Genomic DNA, 21,613 nt, shown 5'->3' on the forward strand with positions numbered 1-21,613 from the left:
CTGCCAGGATGTATAGTGTCTTTTGTTTGTCATACTTTTCAGTCATGTGACGTGTGGTGACCTGGAGGGCAAAACAATGGGCCAACATGGCGGCTCAAACTGGAGTCTCCGTAGGCATGCAGCTCAAGCCAGTACAATTTCCTTATGTTTCAAGCCACAAATATTTGAAGAAGGGCTGTGGCATATCATACCATCCATGATAACCCTAGTATAAATTTTACTTCATAAAAGTGTCATCTTCCAATATCACTGATACAGCAATGTGTTCTGCAGTGCACACAGCAACAACACAAGTCCAAACGTGTTTTAAGGCCAAAGCGCTTTGAAGTATACCCATTGTTGAGCATCAAATGAGCAACTGAGAATAAATAATATTTTAGCTAACAAACCTGAAGCCCAAGGTGAAAAGACTCTAACGACCATCGTTCACAACAGGAGACCATCCCCCACACCGCAGACAATCCAGGTCTGATACTGATTGTCAGAGATTCAGTGTCACAGAATAGCACCCACCAGTCCATTCACTCATCAGAGGCCGTTTTATGTTCACATTATCAACTGAAATTACAACATGTGTAACTTGAATGATCTGCAAAATGAAAACATAGTAATAATATATATTGACGTAGCATATAAATAACTAAATGCATTTATTGGAGCATGTAAGCTTCAAAAACTAGCTTGAGTACTGATTTTGCAAACTTCTACCTTTATGGATATTTTACAACTACAAGGAGTTTTCAATTGCTTATGAAACAGTCTCAATGTGTTTCTACAGAATCCTGCCTAACAAAGAAAACTCAGGAAAGACTAGATTGTGGTTGTGCCCATTAAACATACCATGTTGTCTCTGGAGGGCAAACAGTGGCAGCTGTCTCTAAAATTAACTATAATTCTTGGATTACTGTTAGATAGCTAACATTAATTAATTAGTACTCCCTTTGCTTTAACACTGAAGAATTTCTTGTCCTTTGACTCCCAAACAGCAGCACAATTGATCCATCCAGGAAAATACGTATGACTGTCCATACTTTTGTACGCTTTCATCCTGGCAGCAGTGTAAGTTGAGGGATTTTTTTGTCCATGCCTTTTTTAAAATTCCATTTAGCTTTTCTATGAAATAAAAATTTATACCAGGGTTATCGTGGATGGTATGATATGCCACTGCCCTTCTTCAAATATTTGTGGCTTGAAACATAAGGAAATTGTACTGGCTTGAGCTGCGTGCTCACGGAGACTCCAGTTTGAGCCGCTTTGTTGGCCCATTGTTTTGCCCTCCATGTCACCACACATGTCACGTGACTGAAAACTATAACAAACAAAAGACACTATACATCCTGGCAGTTTCTGTACCCTTTCCCTCACTATGCCAATGTTACTCTCTCATCATCTATTGTCATATTTATGCAGCATGTTATTATTTTTTTTTTAAGATATTTTTTTGGGCTTTTTAGCCTTTAATGTATAGGACAGACAAGTGTGAAGGGGGGAGAGAGAAAGGGAGTGACACGCAGCAAAAGGCCAGAGGCTGGAGTCGAACCCAGACCGCTGTGGCAACAGCCCTGCACATGGGGCGCCTGCTCCACCACCAAGCCACCGGCGCCCCATGTAGCATGTTATTTTTAAACCTTTGTTTAAACAAACAGAATGTTCTACATGTTTTCAGTTCCTCACGACAATGGTGTTTTAAATTTTAAGTATATATATTTACTCATCTCAGTGGTGAGGATCAAATATATAATGATGAATTTAATATGGATATGCACTAGAGACTTTCTGTGTATACATTTTTTTGGACAGACACTTTAGATTTGGCCTGAAGCTTCCATGTAATAACTGTGATTGGTTTTTGTTTGTTTAATTGTTTTATTTTTTTTCTTTTCTGCTCCATACATGATTTGTACCATTTTAAAGTCAACCAAGTCTTCAAAGTTTGGAGACTTAAATTTCCACAGCACCTAGACAATATCTTAAACTAAGACACCTTATGCACCTGATCGCCTATGTCTCAGTCACTCTGAATCAGAAACAACATCTTGTCTATGAGAGGCTAGCAAACCTGAAGCCCAAGATGAAAAGACTCTAACGACCATCGTTCACAACAGGAGACCATCCCCCACACCGCAGACTTCCAGGTCTGATACTGATTGTCAGAGATTCAGTGTCACAGAATTACACCCCCCCAGTCCATTCACTGATCAGAGGCAGTTTTATGTTCACATCATCAACTGAAATTAAAACATGTGTAACTTCCTAAAAAGCAGTGTGTGAATGTTACTGGATGAAATGTGTAATCATAAATGTAAATATACAGTACAGGCCAAAAGTTTGGACACACCTTCTCATTCAATGCGTTTTCTTTATTTTCATGACCATTTACATTGTAGATTCTCACTGAAGGCATCAAAACTATGAATGAACACATGTGGAGTTATGTACTTAACAAAAAAAGGTGAAATAACTGAAAACATGTTTTATATTCTAGTTTCTTCAAAATAGCCACCCTTTGCTCTGATTACTGCTTTGCACACTCTTGCATTCTCTCCATGAGCTTCAAGAGGTAGTCACCTGAAATGGTTTCCACTTCACAGGTGTGCCTTATCAGGGTTAATTAGTGGAATTTCTTGCTTTATCAATGGGGTTGGGACCATCAGTTGTGTTGTGCAGAAGTCAGGTTAATACACAGCCGACAGCCCTATTGGACAACTGTTAAAATTCATATTATGGCAAGAACCAATCAGCTAACTAAACGAGTGGCCATCATTACTTTAAGAAATGAAGGTCAGTCAGTCCGGAAAATTGCAAAAACTTTAAATGTGTCCCCAAGTGGAGTCGCAAAAACCATCAAGCGCTACAACTAAACTGGCACACATGAGGACCGACCCAGGAAAGGAAGACCAAGAGTCACCTCTGCTTCTGAGGATAAGTTCATCCGAGTCACCAGCCTCAGAAATGGCAAGTTAACAGCAGCTCAGATCAGAGACCAGATGAATGCCACACAGAGTTCTAGCAGCAGACCCATCTCTAGAACAACTGTTAAGAGGAGACTGCGAATCAGGCCTTCATGGTCAAATAGCTGCTAGGAAACCACTGCTAAGGAGAGGCAACAAGCAGAAGAGATTTGTTTGGGCCAAGAAACACAAGGAATGGACATTAGACCAGTGGAAATCTGTGCTTTGGTCTGATGAGTCCAAATTTGAGATCTTTGGTTCCAACCGCCGTGTCTTTGTGAGACGCAGAAAAGGTGAACAGATGGATTCCACATGCCTGGTTCCCACTGTGAAGCATGGAGGAGGAGGTGTGATGGTGTGGGGGTGTTTTGCTGGTGACACTGTTGGGGATTTATTCAAAATTGAAGGCACACTGAACCAGCATGGCTACCACAGCATCCTGCAGCGACATGCCATCCCATCCGGTTTGCGTTTAGTTGGACCATCATTTATTTTTCAACAGGACAATGACCCCAAACACACCTCCAGGCTGTGTAAGGGCTATTTGACCAAGAAGGAGAGTGATGGAGTGCTGCGGCAGATGACCTGGCCTCCACAGTCACCGGACCTGAACCCAATCGAGATGGTTTGGGGTGAGCTGGACCGCAGAGTGAAGGCAAAGGGGCCAACAAGTGCTAAACACCTCTGGGAACTCCTTCAAGACTGTTGGAAAACCATTTCAGGTGACTACCTCTTGAAGCTCATGGAGAGAATGCCAAGAGTGTGCAAAGCAGTAATCAGAGCAAAGGCTGGCTATTTTGAAGAAACTAGAATATAAAACATGTTTTCAGTTATTTCACCTTTTTTTGTTAAGTACATAACTCCACATGTGTTCATTCATAGTTCTGATGCCTTCAGTGAGAATCTACAATGTAAATAGTCATGAAAATAAAGAAAACGCATTGAATGAGAAGGTGTGTCCAAACTTTTGGCCTGTACTGTATAATAAAGAGTCTACATGCATAGATGCACTGTAGCAGGCTATTGACTAGGGTTGACAATTTTAAGCACTTTCCTCAATTGAACACTGGTAACATTAATGATCAATTAATTGATTAATTAATTACAAAAAAACTTTAGCAAATTTTGCTCATAGCAAACAAGACCAAACATTTTCCATATTCCCATGGCAAAACATATCATTTTCTCTGACAGCATAATGTAGCCTATCAAACCTGTAGACAGCTAGGTATTAAACACATATACTTAAATATCTGATAATTTGGAGTATGTTCATAAAATTCATCTCTGTTGGGGTGTCGGTGGCTTAGTGGTAGAGCAGGCGCCCCATGTACAAGAATGTTGCCGCAGCGGCCCGGGTTCAAATCCAGCTTGTGCCCCTTTTCTGCATGTCATCCCCTCTCTCTCTCCCCTTTTCATACTTACCTGTCCTGTGCATTAAAGGCATAAATGCCCCAAAAATTTATTAAAAAAAAAAAAAAATCATCTCTGTTATATTTCAGATCTACATCCATGAGGGAGTGTGAATATCGCTCGATAGTAATCAACAGTGGACCTGTGTCGTTTTGTTCAAACAAAGAGGGGACTTCAGTCCATCTATACAATGGTTAACTCCATCATGACAGACACTGAACCTTTCAATGCTCATCATTACCATAACACAAACACAAGACAAGTTAAATGACACAGTGCCTGAATTTAGAAAATTAAGTTTGTGTTTCTTATAATGACAGACTGCAACAATATTTCCTTGTCCTTGGTAGTAGATACGCTAAGATATCAGAAGTAACTGTTGTCAGTCAATGTCAATAGAGTGTAAAGATTCACTCATGCATCAGACTTTAATGTAAGATGTGAGTGCATCACTTCAGACAGCCTTTATCTGTAAAAAAAAAAAATTAATGTGAATCGGGAAAATAAATCTATGCAGTATTAGTGTATCGATACATCCCTCCCTTTGGTGTGTCTCCTCTTCATTTCCTCAAAACACCTAAAAACATAAAATCTATCTTTTTTGTTTGGTCATGCAGGCTTGGGTGACATTTCCTGCAAATCTTACATCTTAAATCATTCATTTTAACTTCAATATTGTTCACAGGAGCCAGACACTTTATTCACATCCATGAAGGAGTGTGTATGTCGCTGCATCAAGCGGGGACCTGTGTCATTTTGTACAAGCAAAAAAGGGACTTGAGTCAATATATAAAATCTACCTTTTTTTTGTTATAGAGTCAAACTTCAAAACAAGATTCCATAAATGAAGTCTTCTTTAAAGGTCTGTATCCTGTTGTTTTGATTCTGAGAGAGGATTAAGATTAACTCCATCAAGACACTGAATATTTCAGTGCCCATTTCATTATTTCAAGCACAACACAATTTAATTGACACGGTCCTTCAATTAAGAAAATGAACTTTGTTTTTCTTCATGCTGCAATAATATTTTTCCATCCTTTGTATTAGATACATTGTAAGATAAAAACTTTTAAGCAGTAATTTTTGTAAGTCAGTGTCATTTCGAGCATAAGAGTTGACTTTTATCAACATGAGAGACCTAAGTTTTCCAGGTTGATATTTGATGTAATGTCTGTGGTCTACTTGAACTTGCATGGTCATGCAGGCTTGGGTGACATTTCCTGCAAATCTTACATCTTAAGTCATTCATTTTAACTTCAATATTGTTCACAGGAGCCAGACACTTTATTCACATCCATGAAGAAGTGTGTATGTCGCTGCATCATATTCAAGCGGGGACTTGTGTCATTTTGTACAAGCAAAAAGGGGACTTGAGTCAGTACATAAAATCTATCTTTTTTGTTATAGAGTCAAACTTCAAAACAAGATTCCATAAATGAAGTCTTCTTTAAAGGTCTGCATCCTGTTGTTTTGATTCCGAGAGAGGATTAAGGTTAACTCCATCAAGACACTGAATATTTCAGCACCCTATGAGGTCTTTTATGATGGATCTGAGAGAGGCATTAGCAGTTAGTGTAAATATCACATTTTTGACTACAGTATGGGATCTGTGATTCATACCCAAATAGATTAGTTTTTCTCTTCAAGATAGATTCATGCAATGCAAGATTTCTACATAATGTGTATTTTCAAGAAAATTCATTGTATACTCACTACAGATTGTACTAGAGGGTCCCCTCTTGTACTGTCAAAACTGACAGAAGCCAACATTTACATGTAATTATTCATGAGTAAGAACACAAGAGCAAATCAGCACATTATCCTTTAAAAAAAAAAAAAAAGAATTTTAGAATTTTTAGAATTTCAACTGACCTCATGAATGAGTCTGAAATGAATGCCCTGAAAATGCCAGAACAGTCACAGCAAAGTGTAGTAGATGCATGCTTCAAAACCTGTCTTAGATTGACAAATGTCTTTTCTCCACTGACATTATTAAAAGGATATACAAATAAGATATAAACCATAGGAGGAAGGGAGCTCTCTCTATAATCCATCACACACAGGTCATAAAAATGACCACAACACAGAAGAATATGAATTCCCCCAAGAAACATTTAGAAATTGAAATTAAAAAATGTCTTCATGATTGTTTTAATATGTGTATCACAGAGAAATGTGTAAATATTGATAACATTAAAGTGAAATCTGTTTTTGAAAGAAACAAAGAAAGTCTTTGCAGTAAACAAACACTGTGAAAGACTGAGCACAGACAGTTACAGTGAAGCATATGGAGGTCCCCTCTTTGAGAGGTAGACATCGCTCAAGGATAAAAGTCCCCTCTTGGCAATTTCTTTAAAAAAAAATAAAAAGCACATTTGCAGTAATATTATGGTAAAAGAGCTTAAAAGTTAATGTTCAATTCTATTTTTGTATTTTTAAAATGCCCAGAAACTGAAGTCCACTGTTGGTGTTGTTGCTTGTATGTGTGTGTGTGTGTGTGTGCGTGAGTGTATCTGTGTGTGTGTGTCTGTGTGTGTATGTGTGTGTGTGTGTGTGTGTGTGTGTGTTTGTGTGTATCTGTGTGTGTGGGAGTGTGTGTGTGTGTATGTGTGTGAGTCTGTGTGTGTGTGTGTGTGTGTGTGTGTGTGTGTGTGTGTGTATGTACTGTATAATAGTGAGGTGATTCAAATAAATGCTACAAAAAGACTTTTGTCAACTATTGTACTTTGTTGTTATTGTGTGTTTTAAACACAGTGTTGTTGTAGTTACTTTTAGTCACCAGTAGATGGAGATAATTTGATGCTCCTTAAACATTAATTGACGTTCCAATCCAAAAGGAAGAACTTTATATTTTTTGGTTTCATGACGGTGCACCCACATTTTAGCATTAAATCATCAGAATACTGTTCCATATTTCCAGTGCTCACAGTATTCACATCTTTTACTGTAAGTGAAAATAGTATATCCACACTATAAAAATACTCCATTACTGGTTCTTTATTCAAAATGTTACTAGAGTAAAAGTACAAAAGTATCAGCATCAAAATACACTTAAAGTAGCAAAAGTTAAAGTGCTCATTATGCAGAATGCTCCATTTATATTATGGATTATAATTATTGATGCATTCATGTGTTCATCACTTTAATGTTGCAGCTGGTAAAGATGGAGCTCATTTTAATGACTTTACAAACTGCTAGTTTAATCTATAATAATATCATTTATTAGTTGATGGTATTTTGTATTAATAATCTACAAAGTAACTGAAGTTATCAAATAAATATAGTGGAGTAAAAAGTCCAATATTTCCCTCTGAGATGTAGTGGAGTAAAAAGTGGCCTATAAAGTATCAGAAAATGGAAATACTCAAGTAAAGTAGGCGACAAGTAGTGATGAGCAAATGAAGCCTCATGAAGCTTTGTCTTTATTTTCTGAGCCCACCAGATGGCGCTCTCTGTTCAACAAAGGGTTACAGGCACACTGGACTGTCTGTCCTTGAGCTGTTTTCTTTAAACCAAGAGCGCCATCTAGTGGGCTCAGAAAATAAAAATTGTTCATGGAGCTTTATTTGGTGATCACTCGCTTCAAGTGGGTCTGTCTGTCTGTCTGTCTGTCTGTCTGCAGCAGGTCAGGATGAAGGTGGCAGCTCTCTCTCTTCTTCTCTGTGAGTAACGTGTTTTTTCAACAAGGTATTTTTTCACCGTTGTGACTTTTTAGATTCTGTTTCCACATTTTATTCATTGCAGGAGTGATTTGTGTCTCTTCTTATTTCACATTCTGTCTCTTTGTTCTTGTTTTAGACTGAATGCAAACTTTAATTTTCCTATAAACTACATGGCGATGCACCAAAACCACACATTTCAAAAACTCCGAACTTCTCTATCTGGACAAAAGTATGTGGACATCCTCACACAGCAGTGGTGGGATGTAACTAAGTACTGTACTTGAGCTACATTTTGAGCTCCTTGTACTTTCCATTGACTTTATACTTTTATTCCACATACCTTTCACCATCTGTACATCTTGTCAGGTTTTTGATGAGCTTTACTTTAATATTTAAATCTAGCAGTGCTTTGTTCCCTCATCTTGAGTCATCTGATCATTTGAGTCTGATTTTGAATGTTTGCATGGAGTTGATCAATATTTAATAAAGCAGATATTTCCATGAGCACTCAGTGAGTTTAATAAGTTCATGTCAGATCCTTGTTGTCTTGTTGTGTTCTGTGTACGTTTCTGAGACTTTTCTGAGCAGCACTCTGGACTCTGCGTGTCCACCATTCAGCTGGATTATCATATTCATATTTCAGATGAGAACAGAGGTGAGAAACATAAAGTGTGTTCATAAAGTCATGTATTTCCCTCTGTGTGATGTGACTCTGAGCTGCAGACCAAGAGTCACAATGTCTTCCTTCCACCTCACAGCTGATTTCTATAAAGATGGCGTCTTCATCAGGAGCAGCTCCACAGGAAACATGACCATCCACAGTGTTTCTCCATCTGATGAAGGACTCTACAGATGTAACTGTGTCTCTGGAGCTGGAGGATCAGCAGACAGCTGGCTGACTGTCAGAGGTGAGGGGGGTTTCACTCAAGTTACATTTGTCTTCAGCTCTTCATACATAAAACCAGCAGTGCAATGTGACGAAAACACAAAGAAGAAGAAATCCTGACGTTTCAAATTTAAAGTCCAGAGGAGAAAATGTGTGTGATTGTTTTTTAAGTTGAGTCTAGTTTACTTGACAACTTTTATCTTTGAATGAAGAATATTTCAGTCTGTTATCAGTATTTTAGAAAAGTTTTCCTGGTAACTGTGAAATAAAGTAACACTTTGACATAGATGTCTCATAAATAACACTTTGTACAGTGTAGTATTTCTACTTTTACTCAAGTCAAAGAATCTGAGTACTTCTTTCACCACTGCAGAAAACTTGAGAATGTTTCATAAAATGTAACTCTGTTTTTTTAGTCATGAATATTTACTGTTCTAGAGAAATACCCAAGTTTTCAGGGGATTTAAAGTCGAGTCCAAAAAGCTCCGACTGCTGACGAGCACCAGAAAGTGTCTCAGAATCAGTTTCTCTCTGCAGCGCCTCCTGCAGGCCGTGATCCTCCACCTCCTCTGCTGTCTGTCTCCGCTCTGCTGCGCCACCTGGTGGCTGGAGCTCCTTACCTGCTGTCCACCATCTTACTGGGACTCATTTACAGAGACAGAGCGAGAGGTGAGAACAGCTGCACTAACTAAAGCTCAAACTCAGATTGTTGAATTTACAACACATATATATGCATAATACAATATTTATGTACAGATTCATAATCATTTGGCGATTAGCGCCACCTCCTGGGGGGCGGAGGGTGCTCGAGCACCTTCCCCCTTTTTTTTGTGATGACAAAATAGAAAAGCAAAATATATCTAAATTCCATAAGCAAATGCTTTTAGCATGGTCACTAATCTATCAACATAACTTCTCACCACACAGGTGTTATATCTGGAATAATGGTCACATTACTTTTAAAAACAAATCTTTCTTCTTTAAAACATGGTTTGAAAATGACATAATGCTAGTGACCCAGCTTCTCAATGGTAATGGAAATGTACCTGATTATTCAGAATTCCTTCAGACCTTCCATATTCCTGTGACTCCTAGAGAATTCAGTATCGTAATGGATGCCATTCCCTCTGCCATTTTAACGCTATTAAAAGGGACTAAACTGCCCACTTGTTTACCACTGAACCCAAAAACCACCGCAGTGGGAGAAATGTGCTTCTCTAATAAGGTAAAAAACAACAACCGTGTTATTCCATCTCTTTTTCAGAAAGACATAACTACTGTTCCTGCTGCTGTTCATTACTGGGCAGGGTTTGTCCCTGATTTGGAATGGCGTAACATCTGGAGTCTACCTTATAAGTATCTGCTCACTAATAAAGTGAGAGAAGTGACCTTTAAGCTGAGGCACAGACACTACCCTGCTAAACAGTATCTGCTGAAGTTTAAAAAGGACTTGTGTGTTGACTGATCGTTATGTGATGTGTTTCCTGAAACTGTTGTCCATCTTTTTTTGGCAATGTCTCCACTCTAGTAAGTTTTGGAAAGACTTCGCCCATTTTATTGTTGTTAAGATAGACTCTGACTTTGGTTTATATTGGAAAGATGTATTGTTTGGTGTCCATAGCAACGAAAAGAAGAGACATAGAAAATGATATATTATTAACTTATTAATTATTTTAGGAAAATGCCACATTCATGAGGATAAATTTAGTAACGCAAAACCTTCATTTATTGCATTTGAAAAGGAAAGCAAACAATATGTAAAAACTATTAGTGATTCAAACAATAAGAAAGCTGCTAAAACTCATGAGTTATGTACTTTGCTTAATATTTTCAAATGAAACGCCCACTGGCTGCTATGTTGTTGTATATTAACGACTGTGTATCTGTGTTTTTCTATTGTTTGTTTGTAATGTTTCCTGTAAATCAATAAAATAAAATAAAAACTCTGCAGGAGAAGAACTGACGAGCTTACAGGAGTTATTGGGTGTGATTGCTGCAAGCATTCACAACCTATGTTCTTCTACTACTAAAATTCTTTATTTTTCTTCTTATTATTATTCTTCCGCCGCGTTTTTCAACATCAATTATCTTCAACATACTTCAACCGATTCAAACCATTCAAACTTCTTCAGATTCAGCTTCATTAGGACATTATCGGAAACTTTCAAATTTTTCCATAACCTTCATATTTTCCCGGGAATTCAACATTAAAATTCCGACTTATATTAAAGCGGATGGAGCAAAAACGGTTGGACCGCTACTAGTTCCACAAACTTCAACCAATTAAAACCGTTCAAACATGAAAACGTTCAGCTGAATTAGGACATTCACGGATGTATTCAGTTTTTTCCTAACATTCATACTTTCCGAGATATATCCGATTTTTCCCAAATCCTTTTCCCATTGGGAATGCATTACGGAATCCTCAAAAATCTAAAAATTTCACCTTTTTTCAAACTGTGACTACCGATTCATACTTTCAGCTAGAAACTCCATTCAAAATGGAAAATATTCATCATTTTACTGACTTTTTACATATGATTCAACTTTTCAATACCATTCAAACTTTCAAAAATATTCAGCGTTTTCTAAAACTTTGTTATAATGGAAGTCAATGAGAAAATCCTTCAAACTCACTCATCTTCACCCACACATCACAAATTCATACATTGACGTAGAAACTCCATTCCAACTCTCAAATGTTGACGCTGTTGTCGACTTTCAGGAACTAATTCAAATTTTCAATATTTCTTTTAGTTTTTCTACAAAGTCAGTTTAAAATCCATGAAGTTTTCAGCCCTTCTCAGACTTTATAATGGGTGTGTATTGCGTGAGCTAGAGTGAGTGATGTCATCACTAGAGTGAAGAGCAGCTGAAAATTAATCAAGAAATTTTCTCTTCAACTCGCTCATACGGCCACAATTTTCACTGTACATACACAATTTATACCACAAAACGTAGGAAAATTTGTCCTGGTCACAGAAATGTTGACATGGAATCTGTCACACGTACACATTTTTGCTGAGCGGCTCCAAAGCGAAGGGAGCGCCGATTTTTTTCTCATTCACTCCCATGTAATCTGAGAGGAGAAATTTCTGGAAACAGCTGAGGTGCAACACATTTGTAACTCGCTCCTGTGACCCCATTTTGGACTCGAGAAATATAAAACACGACACGTGCGTTCACGAGAAGTGGCTGTCTCTCACCATCACTTTATTTTCATGATGGGACCAACAGTTTGGGTATGGGAAGAATTTGTTCGAGGAGTTAAATCTCCACTAAAAGAGGTGTCTGTCTCTCTCTGCTCTTCTGCCAGAGGCACCTAGTTTATTACCATGGCAACCGCTGTGCCACACAAACTCACACAAACATGATGTGTGTGTGTGTGTCTACATGTTACATGCAGACATGACAGGGGCACAATCTCCATTTTAACCCTTTAGTTGCCAGAGTTATTTGAGGAAAATATTCATTTCAACATTTCAAAAGGCTTTCGCATGAAAGTGGTGAGAGATAAAGGCATACTGTAAATGAGAAAACTATTCATCATGACCCAAAGTTTGTCATGGGAGTAAATTAACTCATCTAATTTGCATATCGTGGCATCACTAGGCGGCGGCCATATTGGATTTCATAAATCTCAGTAAAACAGCATTTTTAACATGTTTACACAGTACATTTCTTTTGTTTTGTGCTGTTTTTGTTGTCTCATCCTCAAAATAAAGGAAGAGGAATCTGATGGGAGTAAAGTAACTCATCTAATTTGCATATTGTGGCGCCACTAGGCAGCGGCCATATTGGATTTCATAAATCTCAGTAAAAAATTCAAATATTCGAATCATTCAAACTTTATTTTATAATAGGCAGCTATTCAGTGTGGTGTCAGCTTTTCAACAAACTTTCAAACATTCAAATCATTCAAAGTTTATTGTATTCAAGGCAGCATTGCAGCGTGGCTTCAGCTCGCAGCATTCACACCCGCAATTTCTTCAGAAATAATCAGCTACCATCTCTCCCATGCTTGTTTTAATATCTACAGTCTCAGATCAACACAGCCCTCCAAGACTTCAAGCAGCAGCAGCCCCAGCAACCCCTCAACAGCAACTGTATACCCCATCAGGTAAAACACAGGCTACTTTTGCTTTGCTTTGTCCCCACCTGATGAAATGGGATGGGGACACTGATATAGTATGATGCCATTTCATGTTACATTCTTTATGAATATAGGTTGCTATAATTCAGCTAGTTATGCTGTAAGTTATGTCGTCATAAGGTGTTTTAAAGTCTTGTTCCATGTGCCCCTTTTTAACTTTCAGCACCTGCCCCTCCAAAGGTCTCTGCACGGCCCTGTCTCACAGAAATACGTGAAATGACCACGACCTCTTAACACCACATTCCGTGGTGGCAGCACGTGATGGGTTGAAATTACGTGCCGGTACCACGGAAACAATGCCAATGTAAAGTCAGTTAGGATCCATTGTCGTGGTGGACACACAGATTCCCTGATTCAACAACGTCACATCAACCTGGTTTTCCTCAGTGATGTCTTTAACATTCCTGTATACACACAAAAACATGAAAGTGTCCTTGATAACTCAACAATATGACAGGTTAATGTCAAGGCCATGAAATAAAATCAATGTATTTTGCCAGCTTTTGATAGCGTAGAGCTTTAAGAGCATTGTGCTGTGGGCGGATGGAGCACGTTCCACTACTGTTTTGTAGCTACTGTCTGCCGTCTGTGGGCTTCATTCCATTTCAAATTGCCGTCCATCTGCCGTAGCCGAATCCAAATGCTACTAATAAATAAATAAATAAATAAGAAGAAAAAAATAAGGCTGAGCACGGAAGAACCAGAGAGGATTTTGTTCTTTTCAGGCGTTGCATTTGATGTGTTTTTTACAGAGGTGATAAACGGGGCTTTATTTTGTTCCAAACAAAAAGAACCATGTCACTGAAATGTCACTTTGCTTCATCAGATCACGTAAAATGCTAAACATTTTTAGCCGTTTGAGTGAAACTTATTGATGTTGAAAATGGCCAATTTTATGTCACAAGTAAAGCAGATGAAACACAGATGATAAATAACACATGAAGAAATAAAAGCCAAGGTAAAACCTGCCTATAATAACTGCACCTTGTTTGTTGTATTGATTCTGTGTGTTTGTGTTTCTGGAGCTTTGCTGTGAAAGAACATGGAGCCAAACTGCCCTGAATAAATACTAAAGATAAATGAATGGTATGGAACCCATAAGAGAAAAAGAAAAAGCATTTCTGTGACACACAGTTTATATTAAAGGGACAGTTTGGATCTTTTGAAGTGAGGCTGAGAGAGACTGGATGGCAGCGTGAGACTGCGAGACCACTGTGAGATTTTGAGATTCAACATGGCGGCACCTAGCTGCTAGATTAGATATCAACAAACTAGCCAAACAAATATAATTACCTAACGGGTGACAACTCCAGCCTGCACCATCAGCCAGAGTGGAGGACCTAGAAGAGTTTATTGATCACTACTACTACGAGTGCGTCATGGAGGGTCCTGCCAACAACCCCAATAAGAGGAAGAAGACCGACTCAGCCACCGATACACAAGACTTGTTATCCTCCGAATTTAGCGCCTTGGAATCCATCAACAAGAAGCTAGAAAAGAGCACAGGCAGAAGGGAAATAGGACCTCTCTTGTGGTCGACAAATTATACATAGATGGGCAGCTGTTCCGCCACTCTACCACCACCCCACGGCTCTTCTAAGTGAGATAAGTGCCCCTAAAACCACAAAACAAAGTAGAACCATAGCTTAATTGTATTATAAAAGGAATAAAAAAAAAAAAGACCAAAAGATGTGTGTATACATGTATAAATATATATATATATATATATATATATATATTGGGGCTGCACTATTCTTGAAATAAATAAATAAATAAATAAATATATGTGTATGTATATTTCATTCAAAATGATACTCTGACACATTTCTCCTGCAACAGATAATTAAGCATTCCTGCGATTGCAATGCAATTAATCATGCGGCCCTGGTATATATGTATGTATGTATGTATGTATGTCTATATGCAGATGTATATGTATGTACATGTGGATATATATGTATATATAATGAACACAACACTGACTTAGTGAAAAGGAAAAAAAGGAAAAGAAAAATCTCGCAGGGTGTGAATGTACACTTCACATACTCCACCCAGCATTCTCCCTTTCCTTCTCTATTTTTTTTCCTCCTTCATGCCCCCCAAATTTTAATCAAATTTTTTCATCCTGCTATAACAACAGACAAAGAGGTGTCTCTATCATGGTTCACAAGAGACTACCATTTACTATAAACAGCACGGTAACAGACCCAGAAGGCCGCTACATCATTATTCAGGCAACAATCTTTAACAAATTATATACAATCGTTAATCTGTATGCCCCTAATAATGATGATCCAGCCTTCTTTCACACAGTCTTCTCTCTACTATCTAACCTGTCAGACAGCTCGACAACTATAATTGGAGGAGACTTTAACACAGTCCTAGATGCTTCATTAGACCGATCTAGTAACTCAGTACACACAAAGCAATCACAATCGGCTAAGGTAATACAGGAATATATGGATGATTTTGGGCTTGGCGATGGCTGGAGACTCAAATACCCATCGAAGAGGGAATATACTTTCTTCTCTCCTGTGCATCGCTCATTTTCAAGAATTGACTTTTTTTCTCTTAAATAACTCCATCTCACAAAAAATTGCCACAAAAATACACCCGATCATTATCAGCGACCATGCACCAATATCACTCAATCTGCAAACAGAAACCATCCATAAACGGCCCCCAACATGGCGCTTTAATATCTCTTTACTTAAAGACCCAGACTTTGACAAAATGGTGAGACGAGAGTGGGCAAACTTTCTTGAAGACAATGACTCTCCAACTTTATCTCCAATTTTGAACACAGTAACAAATCAGGAAAATTTTTGGCTAATCAGCTTCAACGCAATAAAGAAAAATCTCTGATACCAACAATCCAGGGGCCGTCCGGAAATTACACACAATCTCCTCAGGAGATCAATCAGATTTTCTATTCTTTCTACCATAACTTATATTCAACAGTAAACAATCCAAACCCAGAAGATATTCAGGCTTTTCTCGATAACCTAAATTTACCTCAGTTATCCACGGAACACAGAAATATGTTAGACGCCCCCCTGACTATTAATGACCTGCAGAGCGCATTAGACAAAATGCCAACAGGTAAGGCTCCAGGACCAGACGGCTTTCCTGTCGAATTTATAAAACATTTCTGGACAATATTAGCACCACTTTTCATCAGGACAGTGACAGAGATCAAAGAGAACGGAGGTATAAGACCTCACATGAACACAGCAGCAATCAAATTATTACTAAAGCCAGACAAAGACCCCACACTTCCTTCTAGCTACCGTCCTCTATCACTAATCAACAGTGATATCAAAATTATCTCAAAGGCACTTGCTTCTAGACTGGAGAAAATAATCGCATCAATAATTCATAATGATCAAACAAGCTTCATTAATGGCAGACACTCAAGTAATAATGTCAGAAGAGTTCTTAATCTGATAAGTAAAGTACAACGCGTTAATACAAAAGCAATTATTCTGTCACTTGATGCAGAAAAAGCCTTCGACAAGGTCAACTGGTCCTTCCTATTTGCCACCCTGAGTGGATTTGGCTTTGGAGAGTCATTTATCCAGTGGGTATCAGCCTTATATAATTCCCCTAAGGCCACAGTCACCACCAACGGGATCACATCTAAAAGCTTCATTTTGCAGAGAGGAACCAGACAAGGGTGCCCACTCTCACCTCTACTGTTTGCAATATTCATCGAACCATTGGCTATGGCAGTCTGTCAGAACAGCAAGATCATAGGTATCCATTCCACCAATTCAGAGCATAAAATTAATCTATATGCCGACGACATTTTACTTTATCTACAAGAACTGAAATCGTCTTTCCATGAAGTATTTAATCTCATAACAAATTTTTCTAAACTTTTGGACTACTCCATCAACTGGTCCAAATCGACAATACTGCCAATAACGGAGAACTCTTGGAATCCTGCAGACCAAAAATTTTCTCTCCCTGTGGGCAACATAAGATATCTAGGCATAAATATTTCACCCAAACTATCAGACCTGGTCCTCCTGAACTTTAGCCCGCTGCTAGATAAGATCTGTGGTGACCTGAAGTGCTGGAATAATCTTCCCATCTCCCTCCTGGGACGAATAGCCACAGTTAAAATGAAAATTCTACCCCATATTAACTATTTTTTTTCCATGATTCCATTCACACCCACATCGAAATGGTTTCTGTCATTAGATTCTGCAATTATAAAATTCTACTCAAAGAACAAAACAGCAAAAATTAGCCTAAGCACCCTTCAGAAAAACACCTGCCCCCTCCCCCTTGCTTGTTTCCTTACTTCCCCCTTGACACACTTTGGTGTATCACGGCCCTCTCTGGCTCATATTAGGAAGTTTTTCCAATAAAGGCTGTTAGGCTAGTCTCCAGGGAGGGTGGGTGATGGTCACAACCACGCATTATGGGTATAAAATACTTGACTGCAAGATTAACAGTGCATCAATCTTCACAAGAAGCTTACACCCTTTTGTGGCGCTAAGCTATGAAGAACAATGCAGACAAGTAGGGAAAAAAAAAAAGTGCAGTAGATGGCGGTCAACACACCCCCAGTTTGGAGAAGCAGGCAGGAGTACCGACATGGAAGCTCAGCAATGTCCCGCTGTGGACGGGGGCAGCGGCAAAATATATTTTAGCCACCTAGAAATAAAACCAATATGTGTGTAAACTTGAACCACTTTAGCTTGCTGTCAAGCAGCGATTTCCTACGGGGGACTGAAGCCGTTATTGTGTTCATGTGTGACTTTGGTGAATGTGAACTAAGCCTTTATGATGCAGTTAAAATGGCCAGAAATGTGAATAACTGCATTGCAGGATGATTTAAAATGTGCTCCTAAAATTTCCAGTCAGAGGCGACAGTGCTGCGACTGAAGAAACAGTTAGTCTGGAGCCATCCTGGTTTGAACCCAGGGTGGGGGGGCCCTTCTGTGTGGAGTTGGCATGTTCTCCCCGTGTCAGCGTGGGTTTCCTCCAGGTGCTCCAGCTTCCTCCCACAGTCCAAAGACATGCAGGTTAACTGGTGACTCTAAAGTGTCCGTATCAACTGTCCGAAAATTGATGGATGTTCCAAACAGATGTTTTCTGAGCATTCCACAACGTTCCCGGTGTTTTGTCGCCCCCATCCCAACTGTGCTATGTGAAGAACAGTAAAGTCAAGAGCAAAGGCCACCACTTTGAGGAGCCATGGAGAGTTTGCTCTGAGGAGGCTGCATTAAATGTGGTTGTACATGCACAATGACAAGAAAGATATTCTGTCTTATTCTACTCTAAGTTAAATACTTTTTACTGTCAGATGAAACAGTTGTGTTTGTCTCATGTGTTTGTGATCTTTTGTAATAACTCATGATGCTCGACTCTCAGCAGTCTCAAGTCTAGAGGCTGTGTTTGGAACCGCATACTACATACTACATACTACCATACTGCCAAACTACATACTGCCATACTACATACTACATACTGCCATACTGCCAAACTACATACTGCCATACTGCCATACTGCCATACTACATACTACATACTACCATACTGCCAAACTACATACTGCCATACTACATACTACATACTACGTACTGCCATACTACATACTGCCATACTACATACTACATACTGCCATACTACATACTGCCATACTGCCATACTACATACTACATACTACCATACTGCCATACTACATACTACATACTGCCGTACTGCCATACTACATACTGCCATACTGCCATACTACATACTACCATACTGCCATACTACATACTCAATCAACAGACAGTATGCAGACCGTTTACACTGTAGCATACTACATGATAACCCACAATGCATTCCACTCCTGCCCGGACTGAAATCAGCCGGCCTTCAGCTGATTTCACTTAAGCTCTAAACTCTGTAAATATATAACTTTAGCAACATTTGAAACATTTTTAGGCGAGAAAGTAGCCGTTTAGATCCACAACCTGTTGAAAACATGACCAAATAACAGCTAATTACAATTCTGTTCGGACGATTTCGGAGATTTCGGCGCTACTCAAGCTAGCCGCAGTGAGCAACGCACTTCCGGTTATTTTCACAAAATAAAACACCCGTTGCCCTTTCTTATACAGAAAACCATAACGATAAAATTTGTGCTTTTACTTTGAAAACGGGAGGTGAACCTACCCTTGATGTAGCTAGCTTGAAACCGCCGTTTTGACCGATCTCGTCCCGTTAACGGAATTTGACCGTACAAAATGCCTCACCGGAGAGTCCTCTCAGCTCTGAGACGAAGATCGGCCCGCCGTCTTCGGTACAGAATGATGCTCGCAATCGACCTGGGATTGTTCGCAGATGTAAGTTTCTTGAGAGCCAAAATTCCGGCTAGACTGTGAAGGATATAAGGTGTATGTAAAGAGACCACGGATTACTTTATTTGGCAGAGTCCCACTTGATAGATCCCGTCCATCAAAAGTCAAAGAGGGGAGTTGAGCAGGGGCAGCCATATAGGGAACTGTATTTTTAACCATCTGAAGAAAAGCTGCTGGGATACTTTTAATGACTTTGTCATATTGATTACGGTTACACTGAAAATTGAACTTAAGACAGAATTCATCAAAGGGTAGGACTCTGCCAGTTTCATCTAATAGATGAGTAACTGACCATATATTCCTCTCCATCCACTCACTGAAACATAAAGATCTGTTTTTGGAAAGGATGAATCTGCAGTTCCAGATGGGAACATCATGGGGTGTAAAATTGTGCTTGTACAGCATCTTCCAATACAGGAGTGTTGTGAGTGAAACAAGGACAGTTTAACTGGAAGTTTTGTCACTGAGAAATCACAGCGTAGTATAAAGTCAATTCCGCCCATCATTTTGAACACTTCTCTAGAAACAGAATACCAGAAGCTGTTATTATTTGCCAAAACTTAAAATCTTAACCACTTAATCGTTAACGTTCCATTAATACAGTCAAAATCAATGGCCTGCAGCCCACCATCTTCATAGTCTTTGACCAGAGTTGCTCTCCTTAAATAATGGGGTTTCCTTTTCCAAATATAATCAAAATTTATCTTGTTGATAGTTTTAATTGCTTTGTTAGATATGGAGAGAGAATAAGCTGGATAGATGCATCTTGCGAGACTTTCCATCTTAGTTATGTAAATGCGACCAAAGAGAGAGAGATCTCTATTCAGCCACCTGTCTAACCTTGATTTACATTCATGCATTTTATTCCAGATGTTCAGGGATTCACTCATCTTATTATCTTTTGAAATGTGCACACCCAGGTATTTAACATTAGACTTAATAGGGATACCATATGCTGCCACAAGGTGGCAGTCATGAATAGCTAACAGCTCACACTTTTCCAAATTCAGTTTTAGGCCAGATGCTCTAGAAAAAAAATCAATGGTCTCAATGGCCTTTGGGACCTGCTCAACATTTTTTAAAAATAAAGTTGTATCATCTGCCAGCTGACTTACTACTATATCACTATAAAAGACACTTAATTTCTCAATCTCAGAATTTTTGACCAAAATCGAGAGCATCTCTGCTGCAATTAGAAACAGCGATGGTGAGATGGGGCAGCCTTGTTTTATGCCTCTGTTGATTGTGAATCGAGGAGAGGTCCCTCCTAATAGGGAGACTGAACTGGTCGTATCGTGATAAAAACATTTAATTGTCTTCCTGAAATTCTCTCCAAAACCGCAGAGCTCTAATGATTTGAAAATAAAGGGATGCTCAACCATGTCAAATGCCTTATAGAAGTCAAGAAACAGGATGAAGCCGTCATCACTAATATAATCGTTATATTCAACTAAATCAAGGACTAGTCGACTCACGTTTTCTGTCAATCTGCCTTAAAAAAATTGCGTACCAACTTCTTAAAAATACCTCTATCTCCTAAAGCCAAAGAACTTCATTTCAAAGTATTAAATGATATATACCCCTCAAGCAATCTTCTCAGTCAAAGATTTAACATAGATAACAAAAACTGTCTATTCTGTGATGAGCACATAGAGACCACGGATCACTTATTCTTCTCCTGCACATTCAGTAACACCTTTTGGAATGAAATGTATGTTTGGCTGGAGCCCAAAGTTTCCTCTCTCTCTTACTTCACCAATAGAGATATTACATTTGGAATTTTAAGGGAGGATAAGAACTCAGAACTCTTACTGAACACTTTACTTATTTTGGGGAAAGCTTTTATCCATAAGTGCAGATGCATCCAAACACGACCACTGCTGATGGTCTTCAAAAGAGAGCTAACTGTGTATTATAAATCGCTGAAGTTTATGAAAAAGAAAGGGAAAAAACTCTGGAACATTATTGATAACTTAAAATTGCTTGAAGTGACCCCCTAAGTTCTGTTCTTACATATGTCTTCTTTTGTTTGTTTTTTTCTCTGTTTGTTTGTTTGTTTGTTCTTTTTTTCCCCCTCCTTTTTTATTTATGTATTTACTCAATTTTTGGTTTGCATGTCAGTTTGTCTCATCCATGTTTGATTACACCATCCTAGGAGTGCTATCCTTCGCAAAAGTTTATTTATTGGT

The 21,613-nt window shown here is 38.7% G+C and overlaps 1 long non-coding RNA gene and 1 pseudogene across 2 annotated transcripts; both read left to right on the forward strand.

Annotated features, from left to right (window-relative positions):
- Nucleotides 1–21,613, forward strand: part of LOC125884152 (NACHT, LRR and PYD domains-containing protein 12-like) — an 88,426-nt pseudogene that overhangs the window by 29,095 nt on the left and 37,718 nt on the right.
- LOC125884190 (uncharacterized) lies at nucleotides 7,566–10,874 on the forward strand. 2 transcript variants are annotated; one of them, XR_007448662.1, is made up of 4 exons: nucleotides 7,566–8,681; nucleotides 8,785–8,934; nucleotides 9,450–9,581; nucleotides 10,177–10,874. It is a non-coding gene; the product is annotated as an uncharacterized LOC125884190 (long non-coding RNA). The 2 variants fall into 2 exon arrangements; XR_007448661.1 differs by having other exon boundaries at nucleotides 7,566–8,934.

The sequence above is a fragment of the Epinephelus fuscoguttatus genome, linkage group LG23 (assembly GCF_011397635.1).
Source record: "Epinephelus fuscoguttatus linkage group LG23, E.fuscoguttatus.final_Chr_v1".
In the NCBI taxonomy this organism is placed as follows: domain Eukaryota; kingdom Metazoa; phylum Chordata; class Actinopteri; order Perciformes; family Serranidae; genus Epinephelus; species Epinephelus fuscoguttatus.